The sequence below is a fragment of the Schistocerca americana genome, chromosome X (assembly GCF_021461395.2).
Source record: "Schistocerca americana isolate TAMUIC-IGC-003095 chromosome X, iqSchAmer2.1, whole genome shotgun sequence".
NCBI classification, from domain to species: domain Eukaryota; kingdom Metazoa; phylum Arthropoda; class Insecta; order Orthoptera; family Acrididae; genus Schistocerca; species Schistocerca americana.
Window position 1 is genome coordinate 475,854,430 of NC_060130.1, and position 25,320 is coordinate 475,879,749.

Genomic DNA, 25,320 nt, shown 5'->3' on the forward strand with positions numbered 1-25,320 from the left:
CAGTGGTTCGCATGTCGCAAGCTATAGGCAGAAGGGGCCCACCGGTGCTACTAGAGTGTGGGGCGTACGTGAGTTGGAGCGATGCGTTAGCGAAACAGAAGCTTGCAGCCGAGTATAAATAGGTGTTGTTTTCTAACGAGATTCATTCAAGTGTGGCAGCTCTTCTGGACGGCGGGGCGTGTCACACTACCGGCGACACACGGCAACAGATGGGGCGACAGCGTCCCAGTCCACAGCGGGTCGTTGGTTCGATCCACTGAGGTCTGTAGCCAGCCAGGGCGGGTCACTCTTCGGGTCGTTAGCACGGGCAGTCGTCTCGTCTCCCGACACACGCCACAGACTTACAAGGCGAGAGTCGCAGGTTCGGACACCAGAACGGGGACGGTCGTTGCCGCTGCATTCCCAGCTACGACAGCTGAGGAAGAAGCAGCAGTAGTGCCGGCCTACGGCTCCCGGCGGAGCAGCGCGCAGTGAACGGGGACGGTGGCAGCTGCGCCAGCAGCCATCCTGACGTAATCGAAACTCTACAGCTGGCGAACAAGGCCGGCACGGCACAGCTTGCGTTGGACAGGCCGCTGGGGCTACTTCCTCAGCAATGCGGGACCTGTAATGCGGACCGAGATGAATGATTCTCTGTAGTGCAAACGAATTAATCATTTAGAAAGTTCTCGCCGAGTTTTCATATGGCAACTCCTGGCACCCACCCACTACATTTGGTGTCAGAATAGTGGACGTCGTATGTCCAGTACGACGTTCGAGCCCACCGCCTACAGTACAGTCACAAGATGTGGTGAGTGCTGTCAAAATTGTTTTTTTGAGTGTTGGACGTTTACTTTCTTGTTGGTGTTTTGAGTATGGCTTGCCTGAATCTACGTTTTAGATGTTTTGCGTAAGCAATTATTTATTCTGTTAGAATTAGTGTTATATTTGGGACAGTAAGTTGTTGTTTTTCATGGCATTGGATTACTTTGTATTGGTTTATGATGTTACTGAGTATGATGATACGGAGTTGAAGGAAGTCAGATTGTTCTTGTACTTAGTTCCGAAACAAAACGATTATCTGGGAACGAAAGCAGCACAATGGCAGAGTCATGGACGCAAAGTGTGTCGGAACCAGAAGCAGTACAGATTTTGATGGAAAAGATAGCACAATTGACAGCAGACAATACTCAGTTGAGAAATAAGTTAACATCTAGAAGTGAGGGGGAAACCACATCTGATCAGTCCTTGTTGCCTAGGGAGCAGGAGGTTGATCCGGCCACCTTGAGTTTGATTATTCCGTTTTCTGGCAAGGCATCTGAGGATGTGCATTCGTTTGCGGAGGACTTGGATATTTCAGCTTTGATGAATGGTTGGTCTGATGAACAGTTGCTACATGTAGCCAAGATTAGAGTAACTGGAGAAGTATTTGGAAAGTTCTTTCCGATTTTAATACGGCAACTCCTGGCATCCATCCACAACACAGCTGTTCCACAAATTTTACCCAGTCTGCAGTGGACATGTCTGAATTCGCAGGATCATTCACATGGACACACTAGAACTCGAAACCAAGGATAAAGGATGTCACTTAGCATTCACCATACCTACCATGTACAACAATTTATACAGGGTGTTACAAAAAGGTACGGCCAAACTTTCAGGAAACATTCTTCACACACAAAGAAATAAAATATGTTATGTGGACATGTGCCCAGAAACGCTTACTTTCCATGTTAGGGCTCATTTTATTACTTCTCTTCAAATCACATTAATCATGGAATGGAAATACACAGCAACAGAACGTACCAGCGTGACTTCAAACAGTTTGTTACAGGAAATTTTCAAAATGTCCTCCCTTAGCGAGGACACATGCATCCACCCTCCGTCGCATGGAATCCCTGATGCGCTGATGCAGCCCTGGAGAATGACGTATTGTATCACAGCCGTCCACAATACGAGCACGAAGAGTCTCTACATTTGGTACCAGGGTTGCGTAAGCAAGACCTTTCAAATGCCCCCATAAATGAAAGTCAAGAGGGTTGAGGTCAGGAGAGCGTGGAGGCCATGGAATTGGTCCGCCTCTACCAATCCATCGCTCACCGAATCTGTTGTTCAGAAGCGAACGAACACTTCGACTGAAATGTGCAGGAGCTCCATCGTACATGAACCACATGCTGTGTCGTACTTGTAAAGGCACATGTTCCAGCAGCACAGGTAGAGTCTTCTTCTTCAGTAGCTCTACAGCCCTTGGCGACCCTTGGCTTCTTCAACAATCTTCCTCCACACTTCTCGGTTATTTGCTGCTCTTTTCCACCCCCGGACTCCCATATTGCTGATATCCATTATTACCTCATCGATCCATCTTCTTCTAGGTCTCCCTTTTCGCCTAACTGAATGGATCACACCTTTCATCATTTTCTTTGGAATTCTATCCTCTGCCATTCTCTCCAAGTGTCCCAGCCATCGTATTCGCTGTGATTTCACAAATTTTACTATGTCCCTGCCTTGTATTAACTATTGTAATTCGACATTGTAGCGTATTCTCCAGCCTTCTTCCTCCCTTATTGGCCCATAGATTTTGCGTAGTATTTTCCGCTCAATGCTTCTTAGAGCATTTTTATCGTGTTCTGTCAATGTCCATACTTCTGAGCCGTATGTGATAACTGGGCGGACGAGGGAATTATATATTAGCAATTTAGTTTTTCTTGTAACAAGGCTACTTTTGCCTTTCCAATACTGTTATTATTCGTTATTAGGGCTCCCATGTAGTTAAAAGAGGACACTCCATTGAAGCATTTCCCATTGATGTTTAGGTTTTTAGGAGTTCTTCTGGCCTCAGATTGTGACATTACCATATATTTTGATTTGTTTTTATTTACTATGAAGCCAATTTTTAAGGCTTCTGTTTCCATTGCCCGGTATGTTTCTAGGAGTGTATTGGTATTTCTTCCTACTATAGCAATGTCATCAGCGTATGCACATATCTGGCTAGTTTTCATAAATATGGTGCCTCTTTTGGTGATTTTATTTACTGCACTATGCAGGGCTACGTTGAATAGGACAGTGGAGAGACTATCCCCTTGATTCACACCTTTATTAAAGTCAAAGCTTTCACTTGTTCTGCTAAGGACCTTTACTTTTGCTCTTGTCTCTGTCATTGTAACTCTGATTAGTCTTATTAATTTAACACATATACCAACTTCTTTCAGTACTCTGTATAGTTCTTGCCGATTTATGCTGCCAAAGGCTTGTTTGAAATCGATGAATAAGAAATGCAGATCTATATCATATTCATAGAACTTTTCCATCATTTGCCTTATCACAAATATTTGATCAGTTGTTCCTCTGCCTGGTTGAAAGCCACACTGATATTCCCCTAGTATGCCTTCTGGATACTTTCGTATCCTGTCGTTTAATATACTTGTGAAGATCTTATAAGCTGTACTTAGGAGTGTTACACCTCTACAGTTTTCACATGCTGTTCTGTCCCCTTTCTTATAAATGGGGACTACTATTCCAATTTTCCAACTATCTGGCATAGTTTCTGTTTCCCAAAAAATGGTTCAAATGGCTCTGAGCACTATGCGACTTAACTTCTGAGGTCGTCAGTCGCCTAGAACTTAGAACTAATTAAACCTAACGAACCTAAGGACATCACACACATCTATATCCGAGGCAGGATTCGAACCTGCGACCGTAGCGGTCGCTCGGCTCCAGACTGTAGCGCCTAGAACCGCATGGCCACTCCGGCCGGCTCTGTTTCCCATATATCTGATATTAATGTGTGCAGTTCCTTTATTACAGCCTCACCACCAGTTTTTATTAATTCAGCAATTATGCTGTCTTCCCCAGGGTCTCGACTGTTTTTTGACTTGTACACAGCCTGGGCGACCTATTGTAGTGTTGGCTTTCTTGCCTAATTGGTTTCATTGTCTACTTCCAGCTCCACTCTTCCCTCCTGTGCAGCTGTCTCTTCATCTTCTAGGCTGGTGCTTAGTGTATCTTTGAAATACTCTGCCCATCTTCCCACTATCTGTTCTTCCTCTCTTATCATTTTCCCTTCTTTACTGGAACAGGCCATTGTTTTTGGTTGGAATCTATTCTTCATTTTGCCTATGGCATGATAGAACTTTCTTATTTCACTCTGTTCCTTTAGATCTTCTAGTTCTTGATATTTCTTCTTATTCCACTCTCTTTTCTTTCTCTTGCACAGTCTGTTAGCTCTTCTCCTTAATTCTCTATATTGTTCCACATTATTTCTGGTTTCTCTCTGTAGCACTTTTGTTCTTGCCCTGTTCTTTTCCTCTATTGCTGACCTGCAATCTTCATCAAACCACTCCTGGGTTCTTCTGTTCCTTCTTATGCCTATTATTTCCTCTGCAGCATCCTTAATGGCTTTTTCAAACCTGTTCCACCTTTCATCTACTCCTACTGTGGTCTCTTCATTGCTCAACTTTCTGCTTAGTGTTACTTGGTATTTTTTTACTTCATCAGGGAAGTTCAGTTTGTCTGTATTCCATTTCATCATCTTTCCCATTCTGTTGCCATTTGTTAGTGACAGTCTCTCTCTCAAGACTGATTTTATCAAAAAGTGGTCTGAATCACATTTTGGTCCTCTGCAGCTCCGTACATCCGTAACTGACGTGGAGTGGCGTGCAATCACTAAAATATGGTCAATCTGATTGACTACTCCATTGGCTGCAGACTTCCAAGTACCCAGATGGATCCTTTTATGTGGAAAGCAGGTACTTTTAATAATCATATTATTCCTTGCTGCGAATTGGCATAATAAGTCTCCATTCTCATTGTTTTCTTCATGGAGTGAATATTTTCCAGAAACTCCATACGGATGTTCATTCCTCCCTATTTTTGCATTAAAAATCTCCTATTACTAGCATCAGGTCATATTTAGGTACTGCACAGTATACTTTTTCCAAGTCTTCGTAGAAATGTTCTTTAATTATATCCTCTTTTTCCTCTGTTGGTGCATGTGCATTAACTATTGTTATATTCCTAAATTTACGTTTTAGTCTGAGTCTGCACATCCTTTCATTTATGGGTTCAAATTCTAGAAGGCTTTTCCGAACTTCCCCAGTTATTATAAACCCTGTTCCAAGTTGGCCTGTTCTTTCTTCTGGTCCACTATATACCAATGAGTACTCAGGTTTATGTATCTGCCCATTCCCGTGCCATCTTATTTCCTGTAGCCCTACGATATCATATTTGAATTTTAAAATTTCATTGGTTATTTCTTTCATTTTCCCAGGCTGAAGCATTGTCCTCACATTTCATGATGCTACTGTCAGATCCTTTATCCGTTTCCTTTGCCGGGGTCGTGATATATGCTTTCCATCCAGTTTCCGAGGCTTCTGTTGAATTTCCAGTATGAGGTTATTAGCCCCATGCCCAACCCCCAACCTGGAGTACCAGGATTTGTATGAGGTTTACACCTCTAGGGAAGCTGGCTTCTCTACGCGTCTAGAGCCCTCCCTGCCCTATGTTGTGGGACACACTTTGTCTGGCTCCTCTGTCGAGACCAGTCCGGCTTGGGAGACCCTGCCAGTAGCTATGCTACCGCCGGCATAGCTCTCGACTTCACCGAAGCACGCAAACCCTCCCGCCCGGCACTGAAGATGCCTTCTATAAGGCGGTGTCCCCGGGGAGGACACAGGTAGAGTATCCCGTATGAAATCATGGCGGTGAATCGAGGAAGTACAGTACATACTGATGAAACTAAAATGAGCTCTAACATGGAAATTAAGCGTTTGCGGACACATGTCCACATAACATCTTGTCTTTATTTGTGTGTGAGGGATGTTTCCTGAAAGTTTGGCCGTGTCTTTTTGTAACACCCTGTAGAATAGGTGTATATAGTAGTTCAGTTAGATCAGAATCAATTTGTACATAGATATTCAGTGGCTCAATAAATTATAGGTGATATTTGTAGGGCGGGCTACATTATTCGTTTACTGAATTTTTGTAATTAATTTATTCGTAATCATCATTTATTACCTTACGGTCCGACTCCTTGAGGAACATAGTCAAAAGAGCAATGTGGTTGTTACATCGTATTAATGGTTTACTGCCTGCTTGGAAATCGAAGTTTGAATAGAAATTCGTTGTAAGTGGCAGCTCTTCGTATTAACTCACACGTTTCTGTGGAGTCATAGCTTCTGCACGCTGACTGAACTGAGTTCAGAATCCAGCCTGTAGTTACCTCTCTGACAAATGGCCTTGTTTTTCTGGTGTGTTATGAGTGGTATTAGCTTCACACACTTTAGGCACGTGGAGATGCTATATCTGCTTGTATTCTGGTCCATCACCAATCACGCGATGACGGCTTTCTCGAGGTCTTTGTAATTTTGCTTCGGCCACGAGCAACATGTAAAGCAACAAGTAAGCAGGAACAAATGACTTTGTAAGTTTCAGATGTGCGAATGCTGGAGCAGGTATCATGAGACAGAACAGCTATGCAGACGATTTGGGACATGGTTTCAGACCACTTCGGCGTTGGGTGACAACGCCGCCGGAAGTAACAAGAACAGGAGGAGTATACACAGCTTAGCGTTAATCTAAGAGTAGAGAGGGCTTATCGGTAGGGTTGACAGGTGTTGGGTAATGAAAATAAGTTAATATTAAGTGTTGTGGGGAAAGAGCACGTTGGGTGAAGAGTGGATGCCATGCCAGCCCATCATAAGGGTAATGCTTGAAGGGAAATGGTACTAACACAACTCTCACACACAGACCAGAGACACTTCAAACCATATATTTAAGACAAGTATAATTGTTAAGAATGTCATGGTTAGTCAATACAGTGACCCATATTTCTTCTTTTCATTCAAGTAATTATATGCACTCATAATGTATTTATTCAAAGAGCTTATTTTTGGGTTGTTGTTTTATTCATAAGCAACTATGTATGTAGATCGTTGTAAAACATTGACACTGAAACATACTACGAGGAATGTGTATTTTGGGAGCTGTCAAACCCATTATCACCACATCCTGAGGAGCATTGCGAGGCAACACCCTGCGGCCGATGATAACAACCATGAGGCAGCTCAAAGGAGACCACCTGTGGCGGGAAGTCCAGAGACCTGTTACATGGAGGGATGGTCGTCAGCACTGAATGAATGCTGAGGCAACTGGGGGTCTGCCTGCCGCCTTCGTCAGCCAGTGAAAGTGAAAATGGAGGAGGAGCTGCACCACACGCCGCGGCTGCCATAAACCAGAGCCGGCCGCGGTGGTCTCGCGGTTCTAGGCGCGCAGTCCAGAACCGTGCGACTGCTACGGTCGCAGGTTCGAATCCTGCCTCGGGCATGGATGTGTGTGATGTCCTTAGGTTAGTTAGGTTTAAGTAGTTCTAAGTTCTAGGGGACTGATGACCACAGCAGTTGAGTCCCATAGTGCTCAGAGCCATTTGAACCATTTGAACCATAAACCAGCTAGCCCTGGATGGCTGTGAATGGAGGCAGCCCACCAGACATCTGTGGCCTGCCATTGGTGCCACATCACTTCCTCGACAGCCTGGCAGACGGGCCTGCCGTCAAGTGAGTGACAGCTGACAGCAGCCACAAACCAAGCAGTTGTGAATGGGACCACTGGTCTGGAGACTGATTCCTGATGTCACAATTTGCCTTCAAAAGACCTATAAAGCCAGCAGCACAACAGGACCCAGAGAGATTCCCCTCTACAGATGCTAGAACCAGGTGGCCACAGTCATGTACTATGTCGCAAACGGGCGCCAGCGACAGTGGAAGTACCCACTGGCATACTGTGAGAGAGGAAATACTCACGAGAAGTCGAGTTGCACATCAAATGCCACACTGTCTCACAACCAGGGAAGACTGCACTCTTTCAGCTACTGGATCCTGAGATGAGACAATGGCAGATATGTCACTACCTGAGTTGCAGATGTTGGGCGACAGGCAACCACACTGTTGTCTCATTCCCTCTCACTGGATATCATATATGTCACTCCCGACAGCACACCAGACTGTCAATTGCTGCCAGGTCGAGACGATACCAACAGCCCACCTGCTTTACTGATGCTGCCATTGACCAGATTGGGGACCATAACCATCCGCTTCTGCTCCTACATCAAGCAACCCTCACTCTCGCGCAATCACGCTGCGCCTCGATGCTTCAGCCAGACCAGAGAACATTTTTGTGTGATAATGATTGATTTCTAGTTTCTGCTACCAGTCACTCTTTTATTTTATGCTTAATCTAAGATAATACAAAGCGTTTCGAACATTTTCTGTTCATTTTCAGGCGTTTATACATACATACATACATACACACAGAGAAATTTCACTTAAAAATAAACAGTCTTAAAATAGATTAATCTAGAACTCTTTGTCCATTGTTTGTTCCTGTAGCGGCTGGTGTTACATATGGGGGGGAGGAGGGGGCAGCGAATGGCTAGAAATCGAAATCAGTGATGTCTTCTGTTGGTTTTCTTCCTTGTGGTTGAGTATGCATGATATCATAGCCTGTATAGGCTGCAGATAGATTTGCATCAGTTACGTGTTACGAAAAAATGTCATACATAGTCAACCAGAAGTAAGAAAACCAGCAGAAGACATCACTGATTTCGATTTCTAGCCATACACTGCCCCCCTCCCCCCCCCCCTTCCCCCCAAATGCCACACCAGCAGCTACAGTAACAAACAATGGACAAAGAGTTCTAGATTAATCTAGTTTAAGACTGTTTATTTTTAAGTAAGATTTCTCTGTGTGTATGTATGTATGTATAAATGCCTGATGATGAACAGAACATGTTCAAAACGCTTTGTATTATGTTAGATTAAACATAAAACAGTTACTGATAGCAGAAACTAGAAACCAATAACTATTCCACACAATCACGGTTCACAAGCATAGCCATTTGGCTGAAAATAATCATTTTTTGCGTGTGTTTAGTGCTATGTTCTATCTGTGTGACTTTGTAATTATACACTGTCTCCCTAGGGACTATTGTGGAGTGAGCGACTAGGTGATTCATGATTCAGATTTTCATGTAATCCTGTATATTTCCTCGTAAAACTGATCTTATACTTTCATAGAATCCACCTAATGCAGATAATTTGTCAAGCGTTTCTGTTGAGTTGGATTTAAGAGAGTGATTTTCAAATATCTTGTAGGTAGAAGGAACAATACTATACTGCCCTAGGAAATAAGCACAACAGATAACACGGGTTACTCACTTGTTTATATTTGGAAAATGAGTGTGTTTTTTAAGTTATAATTATTGTTCGTTTGTGTATTATTGATGACTGAAACCTGGTGTATGACAGAACAGGGGTAAAATCACTGACGCAGAGAACAGTGCAAAATCCACGCAATTGTAATATGATTAGCGACATTAGTCGTCTCTGAGCTCAGAAATTGTATGAGTGAGTAAAAATATTGCTGCAAAGCCTTTAATCGCTTAGTAACTGTATCTCTGAAGGCTGTGCTGTAGCACGACCCTTGGGTGCACATGAATCATGCTATTCTGAGTCTTCATTGGCAAAATCTCCCCCATCACTCATGTCATCATTTGAGATCTCAATATTATTTTAAGATCTACTCTGCTCCATACCATACTATGACTTTTTTAAGTGACCCACTACACATGCAGAAATCAGCTGTGGAGGGAGGCAATGAGAGAGGATGAATCACTCTCTCACTATTCTTCACATTCAAAGTCACTCTTTAATGTTGATTTTACGCCCCAGACGTAGTTTTCCTGAGATGCCAGGAAGTAACCAGTATGAGCAGGCATTTATGGGAGCATGTACATTGTTAATACATGTGGAGACCTTAACTCTCCTCCAACTAGTATTTTCGGGGGTTAAGAACAAGCAGGCACTTTGGCCATTTAACAACAAATCTTACAGTGGACATTTGAAGCTTGGGAGCCACGTACAGCCATTAGGTAAAGGAACATATCGAAGCACTTACTGGGGACAGAATGCTGGTTGGAAGCATTACTCGCATCTGTGTGCAGACAATGCTTTCTGCCAAATAGGCGGAAAAGCTGCCTACCTGGATGTACGTGTTAGGCTCCTCTAGTCACAGCAGGGGCAGGGGCATGAGAGAAAGGTAGGTCGCCTGGCCAATGTATTTCGACAGCGCCGAAAACACCCTTTGTGAACAGGGATGGTTGACATAATTCACTCGTTCCCATGTTCAACGTGGACCAGACGCTACCGAGTGAGTGTTAGGTGGTGTTGTCCCTCTGTCTGCATAGCTCTTTTGGGACACAGAACAACTTCTCTCAGTTTAGCTGAGGCAACTGATCAGAGATGCTGTAATGTTCAGGCCGTCAGGGTAATGATGTCCATGATAAATGTGTTGTTCACTTTAGGGCTATATGGAAACTTATAACGTGCTGCCTGAAGTGGCTGTGTGAAAAAAAGAAAAAAAAAAAACAAGGTGGGAATATAATGTCTTCTCCTCTCTGTATAGGAATTTTCGAGTCAGGGATTGGCTGCTTTCCCTGAAAAGAGAGGAATATTGTTAACTTGGATTAGGATTGCCTGATGGTAGACTAGAGGAGTTACAGGAGAGACAAGGAGCTCATGAAGTCTTGTGATTGGCGAAAACCTTTGTTGGGTCAATTACTAGAGTGCTTTTGTGGTGTTTACTAAAGTTTGGTGGATAAAGAGGAGGGGAGCATCTTGGTCTTCTGATTCAGACTCTGATTGTAGATTGTCCTCTAATTCAGACTCTGGTCTAGAGGTAATTCTGGTCTTGAGTGGGTTACATTTGGGACACTTGTCCTGAGTGTGACTTCATACTAGCATTGGTCTTGACTGGGGAGCCTGTGGCGAGGAATGAGCTGCACTGACAGTTTAGACTTGAGTCATCTTGGACAACTTGTTTTGCTGAGGGCAATCTTGTTGGTGACAACTCCGCCACCTTGACATTCGATCTCCTTGTGCACTTTGCCATGTAAGTGGAGTAAAATTGGTTCCTGGTATGACTGGCGAACATGAGAGTCGCACGCCGGTATCTGCTGTGATTTCAGCAATACATTAGACAATAATTGCGATCCGCCTAAAAGATCACCAGCCGCAACTTTCCATATTTCGTGCCTGCGATGACGAATTACACATGCCGTAAGTCACTGCCCTGCATACGTTTGAACCAAGACGGTCACCTGAGACAGTGCTACACATCTAGAAAGGGGTTACAATATTGCTACTCTGTCTTATCAGGGCGAACAGAATCCCAGTGCCGGCCGGGGTGGCCGAGCGGTTCTAGGCGCTACAGTCTGGAACCGCGCGACCGCTACGATCGCAGGTCGAATCCTGCCTCGGGAATGGATGTGTGTGATGTCCTTACGTTAGTTAGGTTTAAGTAGTTCTAAGTTCTAGGGGACTGATCACCACATCAGTTAAGTCCTATAATGCTCAGAGCCATTTGAACCATTTTTAGAATCCCAGTCTCACCAATTGTTCTCAGCTGCACCAACGTATTATAACTACTGTGTAGAACAAATCCGTTGGAGTCTATTCAACGTTAGATAATTTCAGATCGTGTTTTCCACTATTGGAGCCTGAGTAAATAGTTTAATCAGACAATCAAAAAAAAATGGTTCAAATGGCTCTGAGCACTATGGGACTCAACTGCTGAGGTCATTAGTCCCCTAGAACTTAGAACTAGTTAAACCTAACTAACCTAAGGACATCACACACATCCATGCCCGAGGCAGGATTCGAACCTGCGACCGTAGCGGTCTCGCGGTTCCAGACTGCAGCGCCAGAACCGCGCGGCCGCTTCGGCCGGCCAATCAGACAATCCTCAGTCTTTGCCAACCAGGTGGCACCCAGTCGAGTGTTAAGTATTTTTTACATCTGTGTAGATTGCCAACAGTTGATTTATTTGCTGTCACACTTAACATGTATTGGTGTATTGTTTGTTCTGTTTTATAATCAAATTATCTTGTGCCATAACGTTTACAAAAGTGCAGTCCTATGTATTAACCACCCATCAACAACTGACAACAATAACGACAGGACCACCATACGTAGAAGAAGGTGAAGGCATGAACAACGAACATTAACTTCACTTAACGAAGGTTTATTCAGAACTTCCACATACAAGAGCGCTGAGCGAACTGCCCCCGGCCCGAACAAATGGTTCAAATGGCTCTGACCACTATGGGACTTAACATCTGAGGTTATCGGTCCCCTAGACGTAGAACTACTTAAACCTAACTAACCTAAGGACATCACACACATCAATGCCCGAGGCAGGATTCGAACCTGCGACCGTAGCGGACGCGCCATTCTAGACTGAAGCGCCTAGAACCGCCACAACGGCCGGCCGACCCAAACTCATACAGTATATATACAATTACAAAACATTCCAGTAAAATGATTCTTGACATTAGTAGATACTTCTAGAATGTACTCGAACCGAATATAGAAATTAAAATTTTGTAGTTCAAGTGAGTTTCGAAGTCGAGCCCCTCCATGCAACACTTTAGCATCATAACCACAACACCACTAGGCTACTCAGCTTCTTTTTCGAAAACATTATTTGAGCTTTATTTAGAAACTGATAAACGTGACACTGTAAAGTTGACTAAGAACCAAAAACACAGTCAAAGGGCAAAATCTATTTAGCAGACACATGGGCCAAGTAGTCCAGTGGAAGGCTTACTAGTTAAAGTGATTGCTGTCAGGACGTAAACTCATAGTCGCCTGTAGTCTTCCACATCATATCGAAAATCCAATGGAGTCATGCAACATTACCTTGTTGAACAACACGTTCGACACCTCAGGTGTGCGTAAGAGTTTTAGATTGCCTGGGATCAAGTGTATGTGACATTTTAGGCATGATTAATAAAGATACAGGGAAGAATTAATAAGAATGGAACGATTCTCTTTCAGAGCAAAATTTTTTTCGTCAAGCCTAAGAGAAAATTGGCCCTAGGATAATACAAGCAAATCTAACACACAATTTAAGTGGGGATAACGATAGTGAAGTCTAATTGTAGAATATACAGAGTCATTCGAGCCTTCGGTCTTCCCACTCCCCATCTGAAATAGCTAAGAGTAGAAATCTTTACATGTCGTTCAAAACTAAGTACACTATGCTATGCCCTTCACAGTGGTGTTTAGAATAAGTAGACGAATATGTAGAAAAGGTTAAGTGTCAGTAATAGTGATAATACCTCAAGTGAAAACGAAGTTTATACAATTATGACTGCTACTATAGGATAGGTACTTTAGTATAATGTGCAATATCATTACAAACCTGATCTCGAGTGACCTATTGTTATGGCGTAGGAGATGAGACAATACTTTCAGTTCTCGGACTACCAATCATCTTTGACGAAGCTGTTGTAATTTAATCCTTTAATAAATAACATTTTGCTAATGACTTTAATTATATAGTCAGGTATATTACTGAACTGTTCTGAGAAAGAAAATATTTACAAATGTCCACAAAGACAGACGCTACAGCTGTTCAAATGTGTGTGAAATCTTATGGGACGTAACTGCTAAGGTCATCAGTCCCTAAGCTTACACACTACATAACCTAAATTATCCTAAGGATAAACACACACACCCATGCCCGAGGGAGGACTCGAACCTCCGCCCGGACTAGCCACACAGTCCAGGACTACAGCTGTACAGCTAATGACAAATTTCTGTACTACGTATCTGGACCGTAACTCTACCACGTAGCAGCAGGTTGCAAGGCAGTCGAAAACCTAGCGCACGGCAGCTTAGCCTGGCTGTTCGTAGTAACGTGTCACAGCGATATAGTAAGTAGAAACTACATAAATAAATGCCCGCCCGGCTAGCCGTGCGGTCTAACGCTCTGCTTCCCAAGCGGGAAGGCGGGCCAATCCCCGGTGCGAATCCGCCCGGCAGATTAGTGTCGAGGTCCGGTATGTTCCCCAGCCTGCGGATGGTTTATAAAGCGGTTTCCCATCTGCCTTGGCAATTGCAGGCTGGGTCCCCTTATTTCGCAACAGTTACACTGTGTCGTCGATTGCTGCGCAAACACTCTCCACATATGCGTGCACCTTAAATACTCTACCATGCAATCATCTGGGGTTACACTCGTCTGGTATGAGACGTTCCCGCGGGGTCCACTGGGGGCCGAACCCCACAATAACCCTAGGTTCGGTGTGGGGTGGCGGTGGAGTGGGGGGACTGCTGTGGGCTCTTGTGGGCTTTTGAACCACTGAGAGCTACAGTGAGACGAAGCGTCTCTGTCGTTTCTAGGTCCCCGGTTCAATACACAATACACACATAAATACTAACTAATCTACGACTTTAGGTGCCAGGTATTTTCATATCAGACTAGTTTCCTACTTGAAGTTCTCCAGTATTGAATGCGACAATTTTGGGGTGAAATATTTAAGAAGTTCATTTTTGACCCGTGATGTTGCTGCACCTCACACATTCTTTATATTAATGTAATTCATTACACTCTGGGCGAACATTTGTGATCGTGAAGTTACTTGCTGTTCTTCTGTGGCAGACAGTGAGGCTGCATAGTAGACATTACCCCGGGAACTGGTATGTGCGGACACATCGTCTGGCTCAGTAGAATAACGGAACCCATGCTCGTCTCCCAACAAAATAACAGTGGCGAATACTGACCGGCCACACAACATCGAACATAAAGCAAAAGTAAACAGTCACCCTATAAACCAGAAGGTGGGAATGAATCGCATTTTTGACACCATTGTACATGTGCGGAGAGAGGGAAGTTGTCAGATCCTGGTTCTGAGGACTGTATACGGGTGCGAGGAGAGAAGTAGGTTATTGCATCCCGCTTATGACGACAGTTTAGGCAAGGTCTAATGCTCATAACCTAGGTTGGCGTCCAGGGCTGACGTTAAATGGCAGAAATGGAAATTAGTGTAGGGTATACACGGGGTGTGTCTTGGGTAGGAAGTAGCAGATGTATTCCAGTCTAGCGGATCGAACAACAAAGGTGAGTGGGAAACGTGAGGGGATGCGTCTCATGTTAAGTTCTGTTGGTGACTGATCATGGAGCGCGGAGACAGAGGCTCTGACTCCCGAGGTCGACTTCTGTTCTACTCGCTGTCTGGATGACAAGAAAGAGAAGCTACTGTGTTCTGCCCTGCAGAGCCTTCCAGCATAAATTCAAGGCAATTGCCAAAATCGGTGACGAGAATTCACTATCAATTTCGATAGAGGGCTGAAAGCGTCTCTTGTCAGAAGCTGTAATCGGACAGAAGGGCCTGAGTTCTGAAAGGCAGCAAGTATGTGTCATGTAGTCACAGCAAAATTTCTCTGGGAGCAAATTTGTAAGGATTTGATTGGGACCTCTGAATTAAATCTTTTAAATCAAATCCCTAAAATATTCCCTGATTGGCTGCCGCCTTGTATGATATACAAGACCCACTAGCACGATGATAGAAACAGAATGTGAACTAATGCCGGTCTCCCATATAGTGTCTTGATATTTTCACTGTTACTCTCAATATTACACTTCAAATAACCTTAAGTGTGTCAGATTCATTAAATAATAAAAAAGGGAGACGCAAGGAGCAGCACAGGTGGCTGCAAAGTGGAGGGCTGAGCGAGGTAAAGATACAAGGGCAGCGGCATTCATAGCCGCATGATAGTTCTTTAATGTCTAAACTAAATAACATTCTACCGGGATTTATTCTAAGGTCAGGACCATTTAATTTCGAGCGGTTAAATTTATGAAAACATTAAATGGTCTACAAGCATTCAAATCCCTATTGATTACTGAACTGCAGTATGACAACAATGATCACAACCAAAGCCGCACACTCACAGAAGTTCAGAATGTTAACCAAACCGTTAAATCAGATTGCAGTAATTTTGCAGAATAACAGAATAGCTTTCATAATAATGATTATGAATTATTACTCAGACGGTAAATTTAAATAACTGAAAATTTTAGAATTAATGTCTCTTTCAGTAACTGACTCTGACAGTAATAAAGATTACATGACCGAACGGGGTTAATGGTAAGACGGGATAATCTCATTCAAAGCAGTAAACAATAACACACAGAAGCACAAATGCTAAATAGCTCCATTATTAGAAACCAGATTATAAGTTTCAGTTCAAATACAAGTAAACATGAGAGAGATAAGATGGCGATAACAGTAATATCAGCAAATTTCATTTTATTGAGCAATAATTAATCATATAATTTTTGGGCATTCAATCAAGAAAACATTTTGAAAGATATTAAAAACACAAGTCCAAGTAATTAATCCTCGGCTATCAGCCAGTTATAGAATAAGGCATCACAGTAACCAAGTGACTGAACAGGCGACCACCCCTAAGGTGCGGCCAAGCACTTCGACAGCACGGTGGGCGCCATCAGTGCCTAGCGGAGGGAAAGACCAGACACATGCAGAGGTAAATCTAGACTATGTGATCAAAAGTATCCGGATACCTGGCTGAAAGTGACTTACGAATCCGGCGGCACGGTGTTGGACCACCCTTAGCCTTGATGACAGCTTCCACTCTAGTAGATATACGTTCCATCAGGTGCTGGAAGGTTTCTTGGAGAATGGCAGCCCATTCTTCACGGAGTGCTGCACTGAGGAGAGATATCGATATCAGTCGGTGAGGCCTGGCACGAAGTTGGCGTTCCAAAACATCCCAAAGGTGTTCTGTAGGATTACATTCAGCACTTCGTGCAGGCCAGTACATCACAGGGATGCTATTGTCGTGTAACGACTCCGCCACAGGACGAGCATCACGAACAGCTGCTCGATCGTGTTGAAAGACGCAATCGGGATTCAAACAATAAAAAAAATGGTTCCAATGGCTCTTTGCACTAGGGACTTGACTTCTGAGGGCATCAGTCCCCTAGAACTTATAGCTACTTAAACCTAAGTAACCTAAGGACCTCACACACATCCATGCCCGAGTGAGGATTCGAACCTGCAACCGTAGCGGTCGCGTGGTTCCAGACTGTAGCGCCTAGAACCGCTCGGGCACTTCGGCCGGCTCAAATAATCACAGCTACGAAATTTTTCTCTGTTGTGCGTAGTACACAATGCTGTAATATGTGTTCATGTCGTTCCTCCTTACGCGTTTTCGTAAATGCGACAACGGATGTTATAAAATGTGTTCACATTGTTCCTTATTGGGCGTTTTTGTAAGTGCAATTAAGGGACCACATCCTAACTACTAAAAATATCCCTGTATCACAGAAGCACCTCCACCATACTTCACTGTAAACGCCACCCATGACGGCCGGTAACGCTCTCCTGCCATTCGGCGAATCTAAACCCTTCCATCAGATTTCCACAGAGTACAGCGTGGTTCATCACTCAAAGTCACTCGTTTTTAGCCGTCCGCTTTGCAGCAACTATAGAAACGGGTGGCTTACGAGCAGCCGTTCGACCATTGTACGCCATTCTTTATAGCTCCCTACGCACAACTGGACTGTTGATAGCACTTTGGAATTCGCGAGTGAGTATTTTTGCTGATTTCATGCGATTTCTTACAATAACCATCTGCAATGTTCGATGGACCCTGTCCATAAGTACATGAGGTCAGGCTGGTATTCCTTTGGTTGTGGTTGTACCTTCGCGTTTCTTCTTCACAGTCACATTACCAACTGTCGACTTGGGCAGCTTTAGATGGATTGAAATGTCCTATATGGATCTCTCACTCAGGTGACGGCTAATGGCTAGTCCGTGTTCGAACTAATTGAGCCTTCTTGACCGACTCATTCCGTAGTTACTGCATCTCAGCTGACAACACAGTTCTCCTTGGATGCCTTCATACTGGCTGGTCCATCTCTGGTGACATCTAATGGCCTATTACTCATTAGATGGGGATGTAAAGATAAGTATGATCAGATTGTGAATTAACAAGCAACTGAAGTGTTAAATTAAGAAAAAAAACAAAGAAAGCAGTTCCCCTAATTGAATGTCTGCTGTTTCTCCCAATTTGTTTTAAATTTCTAATATCTAAACGTATGTATACACTTGTCACACCCTCGTCCGGCCATCCTGATTTAGGTTTTCCATGATTTCGCTAAATAGCTTTAGGCAAATGCCGGGATGGTTCCTTTGAAGGGACATGGCCGATTTCCTTCCCCATCCTTCCCGAATTCGATGGGACCGATGACCGCGCTGTTTGTTTCCCTCCCCCACATCAACCTATCAACCATCCAACTCCTGTCAGATAGTTTTTTCTTGATATGAATGTTTTTCAAGTGCTATAAAAATGTGTCGTCTCAAGTTTTTATGTCGCATTGTATATTTCTTGCACTTTTGTGTTCTATAGATTACAGTCAAGAGACTCATTACTTATAACAACGAATTAATTGCCCCAAAGAACAGAAATTTTTACAATTTTGCTAATTTAGCGCTTTTTACATAATTTTTCATAATTGACCACTTTTGGCAAGAGATACTTAGTGACATTAGGGCAGTCTTTACATTAAGCATTTTTGTAGTGCTTGTTCGTTGATTATTACGACTGACTACGAACCTAAATCCACATTATTTTCTTTGAGTCACAATGGCTTATTTTTCTTGTTTTCTGGATTGTACGACTCGCATCTCAAATTAGAATCACTTGTAGGAATATCTAGTCCTGGTAAAACAATTATTGGAATTTCGACAGCTTCTAGATGCTGCAAAAGTGTCTATCTACTGCATGTATACAAGTGTAAACTGCTCTGGTTTCAGTCACGATTGCGAATGCAAAGTGTTTTCTGTAGCCAGTATGCCGTAGTGCTTCACTTCAGATCAGTTGACTTCAAGCTTCAAGTGTCACATGTTGTCGGCAGTTTTATGGAAGCAAGTCTTCAGTACGCAATAACCTGACAGCCCGTGATAAGCCAGAGACAATTACATATGTGGAACCAAATGTATTTCTTAAAGAAGAAGAGTGATTGGCGCCTCTCTCGTTACTCGGACAGTATGTGTTTCTTTAATGTGTAACCAATATCTCAGAACTACAAGAAATCTCTACGTATAGCGACATACATTAACAGTTTAATTCATTAGAGTTCACTGAGTCTCCTCTCAGGGACCAGACAATACAGTATCGCTACGGAGGTAATATGAGAGATATACTGAACAGGGCAGAATTCCACAATCACTTTTCCAGCAGTACTGTCAAACGTTAGCTATACGTGCGTCTTTCAAGATGATAACGCAAGAGTACATCACGCCTACCACATGAATATTTTCTTCTAGACGCCAGGAAGCTACCGGATGTAATGGCCTGCGGTAACTGCTGACTTAAGCCCCGCTGATCGTGCCTGGTACCAGTTGAAATTTACAATGCGCCATCGCAGAAACATAGCACACATACTGGTTGATTTCAGGAGATGCTCCGTCCAATATTGAGACCATCTTGTGCAGTAGCGATTGTACGATCTTGTGGCGAGGGGTTATAGAATGATCTAACTATATTAAAAATTGTGCGAAGATGTAGTTTCAAACATATTACATTTATGTCGTTTGTTATTAGATTTTATTACACAATCAAGTCTCTTTTTTAATTTCATGAAGCTCATTCTTTCATTCTTGGCGGCACTCGAGCGAAATTCCGCACACATCAGTGATGCCGGTGTATCTTTAATCGCGCTCCGTGTCTCTTTACGCAGCACTGAGTTGCGGACTCCGTGATGAAAGGGCGCTCTGAGCCGATAGCACATATCGACTTCAGTTTCAGAAACAATGATCCTTTTTAAACTGTGCTCCGAGTTTCTCGATAGTAGGGTAACAAGTCATCGCTGATGTATGGTTGTGAGCCGTTATGCTAAATGACGTTGTCGTCATTCCATCCTTGCCGGTGGGTAAAGTGTGCTAAGCCAGTGTTACGAACTTTCGCGCCCTATTAATGGTTTAGACTTCTAAAGCCGATTCCATCACGACGTCTGTTCACTGGCGCTGTTCCTTACGTCGTTAGAGATCCAGCACCTCTCACCCTGTCACTGAATACTGTGTTGATTTTGTCAAAAAAGTTTAATCGAAGTTGTATGGCAAAGTGTTTGTGAGTAATCAGTTTAATGACGTGGTACCTTTTGTACTGTGAATGACCGTGTTTTTTGGGGTAACCAATGTTAATATTTTCTAGAGGCAAGAGGCTCCACGCTAACAAAATTAACTGTGCAGAATTTCTTTTCGTGCACTCAGTAGTGGTACTTTTGTTATTAACGTTCTCATTCAAGTCAAAGCCAAAGCGCCAGCCATTAGTAAATGTAGTAGTGCAGTAAGTTTCACCGTGCATTAAAGGACTATGTTAACTATTGTTGGTAGTTAAAAGACACGGTTGTCGGGGCTGTATGTATGTGCTTAAGAACGTTATCTGCTATGAAACTGACTGTTTTTTCTTTGTTTTGGAAAGTGTATTTTTCCCTTTTTAGCGCCTGTTCTGTGGAGCGACGGCCTGTTTGTACGGTGGCACCTAGATGACGCATAAGCTGGACCACGTAAGTCTCACATGGGAACCTCCCCATCGCACCTCCCTCAGATTTAGTTATAAGTTGGCACAGTGGATAGGCCTTGAAAAACTGAATACAGATCAATGGAGAAAACAGGAAGAAGTTGTGTGGAACTATGAAACAAATTAGTAAAATATACAAACTGAGTAGTCCATGTGCAAGATATGCAACATCAAGGGGAGCGGGAGCACAGGAACGGCGTGGTCCCGTGGCTAGCGTGAGCAGCTACGGAACGAGAGGTCCTTGGTTCAAGTCTTTCCCCGACTGAAGATTTTACTTTCTTTATTTTCGCAAAGTTATGATCTGTCCGTTCGTTCATTAACGTCTCCATTAACTGTAATAAGTTTAGTGTCTGTGTTTTGCGACCGCACCGCAAAACCGTGCGATTAGCAAACGAAAGGACGTGCCTCTCCAATGGGAACCGAAAACATTTGATCGCAGGGTCGTAGGTCAACCGATTCCTCCACAGGAAAACACATCCGACATATTCTAAACGACACTGGTGACGGCATGTGCGTCACATGACAGGAATATGTTGTCGACCCACCTAACTTGTACACTTAGCGAATGGGTAAAGAGATTCTTCTGCCTTGCCCGATTTAGGTTTTCTTGTGGATGTGATAATCACTCCCATAAAAGTGATTAATACATAAGAGTTAGTCACATAAACTGGAAATAAAAAATTAAGCTTTTCACTCGAGGGAAGACTTGAACCCTGGACCTTTCGTTCCGTAGCTACTCACGCTAACCACGGCACCACGGAGCTCCTTAACTATCGCTTTCCTTAATGTTGCCTATCTTTGCGTCGACTACTCCAGTTTGTATATTTTACTAATTTGTTCCGTAATTCCACACAACTTCTTCCTGTTTTCTCGATTGATCTGTGTTCAGTTTTTCAGGGCCTATCCACTGTGCTAACTTATAACTAAATCTGAGGGGGGTGCGATGGGGAGGTTCCCTTGTCAGTGCGGACCGCTTGCTGGGTCGGCGTGATTTGTTGTAACAGTATACATTTTAAATAGTTGAATGGATTCTACTTGATTGTTCATGAGATATTATTTGGTATGCCCATGGTGCTCTTTATGTGGGTAATTTTTTAATAATGCATGCGAGTTTTGAACATTAAATGTAAAAGGTAAGTTTTGGATGTTTAACGTACCGCGGTTGTGTAAAAATTTAACTAAACGATTTTGGTATTGACCCCATTGAGTAACTGATGACTGCGGATTGCTTTATGAGAAAGGATTAATTAATCAATGTATGTGTTTTTATACCAGGATGCAAGGTTTTCGTTGGTTGGTTGGTTGTTTTGGGGAAGGAGACCAGACAGCGAGGTCATCGGTCTCATCGGATTAGGGAAGGACGGGGAAGGAAGTCGGCCGTGCCCTTTGAAAGGAACCATCCCGGCATTTGCCTGGATCGATTTAGGGAAATCACGGAAAACCTAAATCAGGATGGCCGGAGGCGCGATTGAACCGTCGTCCTCCCGAATGCGAGTCCAGTGTCTTGCAAGGTTTTAAAGCTGATAACGACTTGTCGTTTTCTCTGAGACATATGCTGTTTCACCTCTACATGGTTAAGAGTACTTACTGCTAGCGTGTACGTAATGATAGCTGTGAGAAATAAAATTTTGTTATTGCGTTTGGTTCTATTGGCTCAGTGGTTTCCATTCCCGGATCCCCATGACCTGTTATCAGTCTCAAGCAGCAGATAGGCAAGTGCTGCAAAACTTTTTTTGAATGGGATATCTCTATAAAATAACTCACCCATGCAAATATGAAAAACAACACCTCTTTCACTTGTCTCAATATAATCGTTACGATCATGGTCGCATTTGATTTGATTTGATATTTGATTTGATTTTAACAGGAGAGCTAAAACAGCTTAGGTCTAACCCGCCACTACCGGCACCGAAACTAGGTTTATTGTGCGGTATCGCTTCTTGTATATCTAGTAAAGCCAACCAGTGCCCTTAAATAGTGCAAGGAGTTCCTCTACCAGTTTTTTGTTAGACACAATTTCTTCAGGTTTAGTTGTCCCGAAGATTCTGTATCTTTTACTCTCCAATGCCATGCACTCAAAGATTAGGTGTGATGCAGTTTCTTCACCCTCATCACAGATCCTACATTTAGGGTCCTCTTCCCTTATATCCATTGTGTGTAGGTGTTTTTTGAAGTTCCCATGGCCGGTCATCAGTCCAGTCATAAGTTTGATCTCTTTCCTGTTCAATCCCAGGATTACAGAGCTTCTTTTAAAACATGGCTTGGGCATCATTACCTTACCATGTTTTTGTTTATGGACCTTGGTCCAATATCCTACGTGCTGTTTCCTAAGCCAGTTCCGTTGTTCTAATTTGATCATAGCCTTAGCGATTGTCAAGACAGGTTCCTGTCCAATAAATGGAGTTGTTGCCCCCATCCAAGCCAATCTATCGGCTTGTTCATTGCCATAGATCCCTGAGTGGCCAGGGACCCGCACTAGGTACACCCTATTTCTTCCCCCTAGCTCCACCAGAGCCCTGTGGCAATCTGCAACAATCTTAGATGTTGTTGCAGGAGCTGCCAATGATTTCAGGGTTGCCTGGAAGTTTGAATAGATGTAGATGCTACGGTCATTGTAGCACCTACTCATATTCTCCTCCACACATGCCCTGATTGCAGTAATTTCGGCTTGGAATACAGATTCCAGTTTCCCTAGAGAGATGCTGCTCTCCAGTCTTGGCTGAACCCCGTAAAACCCTGCCCCAACGCCTTGATCTGTTTTCGACCCATCGGTGAACCAAACGATGTCCCCCGCACGGTGTCGAACCGTTTTCTCCCACTGCTCCCTACTTCCAATTATTATGTTGTAAGGCATGTTGAAGCAGTTCGGAGTTATTATATAGTCAGCGGGCATTTCCCCAGCCATACCTATATTTACCTCCCTCACTATGTTAGTGTGTGATTCTGGATATCCAAATGAGACCCAGTTTTGGCCAGTTTTAAGTCTGTATGCCCCATCTGCTGCCTCCATCTTAACCCAAAGGTGAAGTGGAGGCATATCCAGCATGGCTTCCTTCCCAGCGGTTGCTGTACTGCTAATTCCGCCCGTTATGGCCAAGTAGGGCAATCTCTGCACCTTAGCAAGCTCTTTAGCAGCAACCCGCTGTTCTACCTTCTTCCACCACTACGGCCTCATAGGAAATCCTAGTTCTAACCACTGTGGTGTATATTCAGTGCATACTCCTGGGGATTAGGCCCCAGTTTTTGCCATAAGTCCTCCTGGTACTCACTAAAGTGCTTTTTGCCTTGGAGCAGATACTCTTAATATAAGGGGTCTAAGTTAGCTTCTCATCCAAGGTTACCCCTAGATATTTCACTGTCCCGTTCACAGGTAGAGTTTCATCGAAGAGCTTCAGATTCCAACTTGCATGCTGAATATGTCTCTTCGTAAATGGCACCACAACAGTCTTCTTAGGATTAACTCTCAGATCCTGTTTAATGCACCATTTTCGCACAATGTCCAACCCTCCTTGTGCCATATTCCTGACTGTGTCAGTGAATTTGCCAAGTATTACTATGACAAGGTCATCTGCGGATCCTTGGCAGAAGCATTGTCTGGAATTTAGTTCCTCAATGAGTTCGTTCACCACTAGATTCCACAATAGAGGAGACAAAACTCCTCCTTGTGGGCAGTCTCTAGTGGTCTTAATTACCATCTTTTCATTCATCATGGTAGCCTCTTCCTTCCTTCCGCCAAGCATGGCTCTGGTCCACCTACATATAGTGGTCCCCAGATCATGCACCTCTGCTGCCCTTACCATGGAATCGAAGGTAGTGTTACTAAAGGCCCCCTCGATATCCAGGAAGATACAGAGGGCTATTTCGTGGAAGTGAAGTGCTTTTTACACCTTCCCGACGAGTTGGTGGAGAGCTGTTTCACATGATTTACCTGGTTGGTGTGCGTGTTGGTTCAGGTGTAGAGGGACCCTACACAGCCTCCTCTCTCCAACGTATACATTAACCAGTTTTTCCAATGTTTTGAGAATGAAGGAGGACAGACTGATTGGTCTCATATCCTTGGCCTTGGTATGATCAATTCTCCCTGGCTTTGGAATGAAGACAACCTACACTGCCCTCCAAACATTGGGAATGATTCCTACTGCTAAGCTAACCCTAAGGAGTCTGCATAGGATTCTTATTAGCTTTCCTCCTGCCTGTTGCAGGAGAGCTGGAAAAATTCCATCTGGGCCAGGTGACTTGAACGGCTGGAATGTTCCCACCGCCTACTGGATTTTGTTGAAGTTCACACACTTCTTGGCCGATTCCCAGTCCTCTCTTCGAGTGTCTGAGAACCGTTGTCTCTCTGGGGTCACATACTGGTCTGTGTTATCTGGCAGAGCATACTGAGGAAAATGAGTTTTGAGGAGTAATTCCAGCGTCTCATGTTCTGTCTTTGTATATTCCCCATCCTCCTTCCTCAACGTACCTCCTGGATTATTTGGTACTCTAGTGAGAATTTTGTGAAGTCTGGCTTGTTCAGCCATGCCTTCCACTTCCTCACAGAATGCCTTCCAGAATGCCTCCTTTGCTTGTCTTATTGCAATATTGTAACTGACAAGGGCCTCACGATATTTGGCCCATTTTGCTTTGCGTCTCGCAATATTAAACAGTCTCCGTACCTGTTTTCTTTGCGTTTCAAATTTGTTATTCCACCAAGGAACACTCCCATTTGTGCACTTCCTGGTGATTGTGCAGTTCTCCTGATATGAGGTCACTATGGCAGAGATAACAGCTTCTGCTACTTCCTCAAATTCTACTGGGTTCCTTATCGTGGTTTTAATTTCCGATAAGCCTAAGTCAAGGTCCCTCCAATATGTCTCCCAGTCTGTTTTCCTGGGATTTCTATAAGTCATGGACT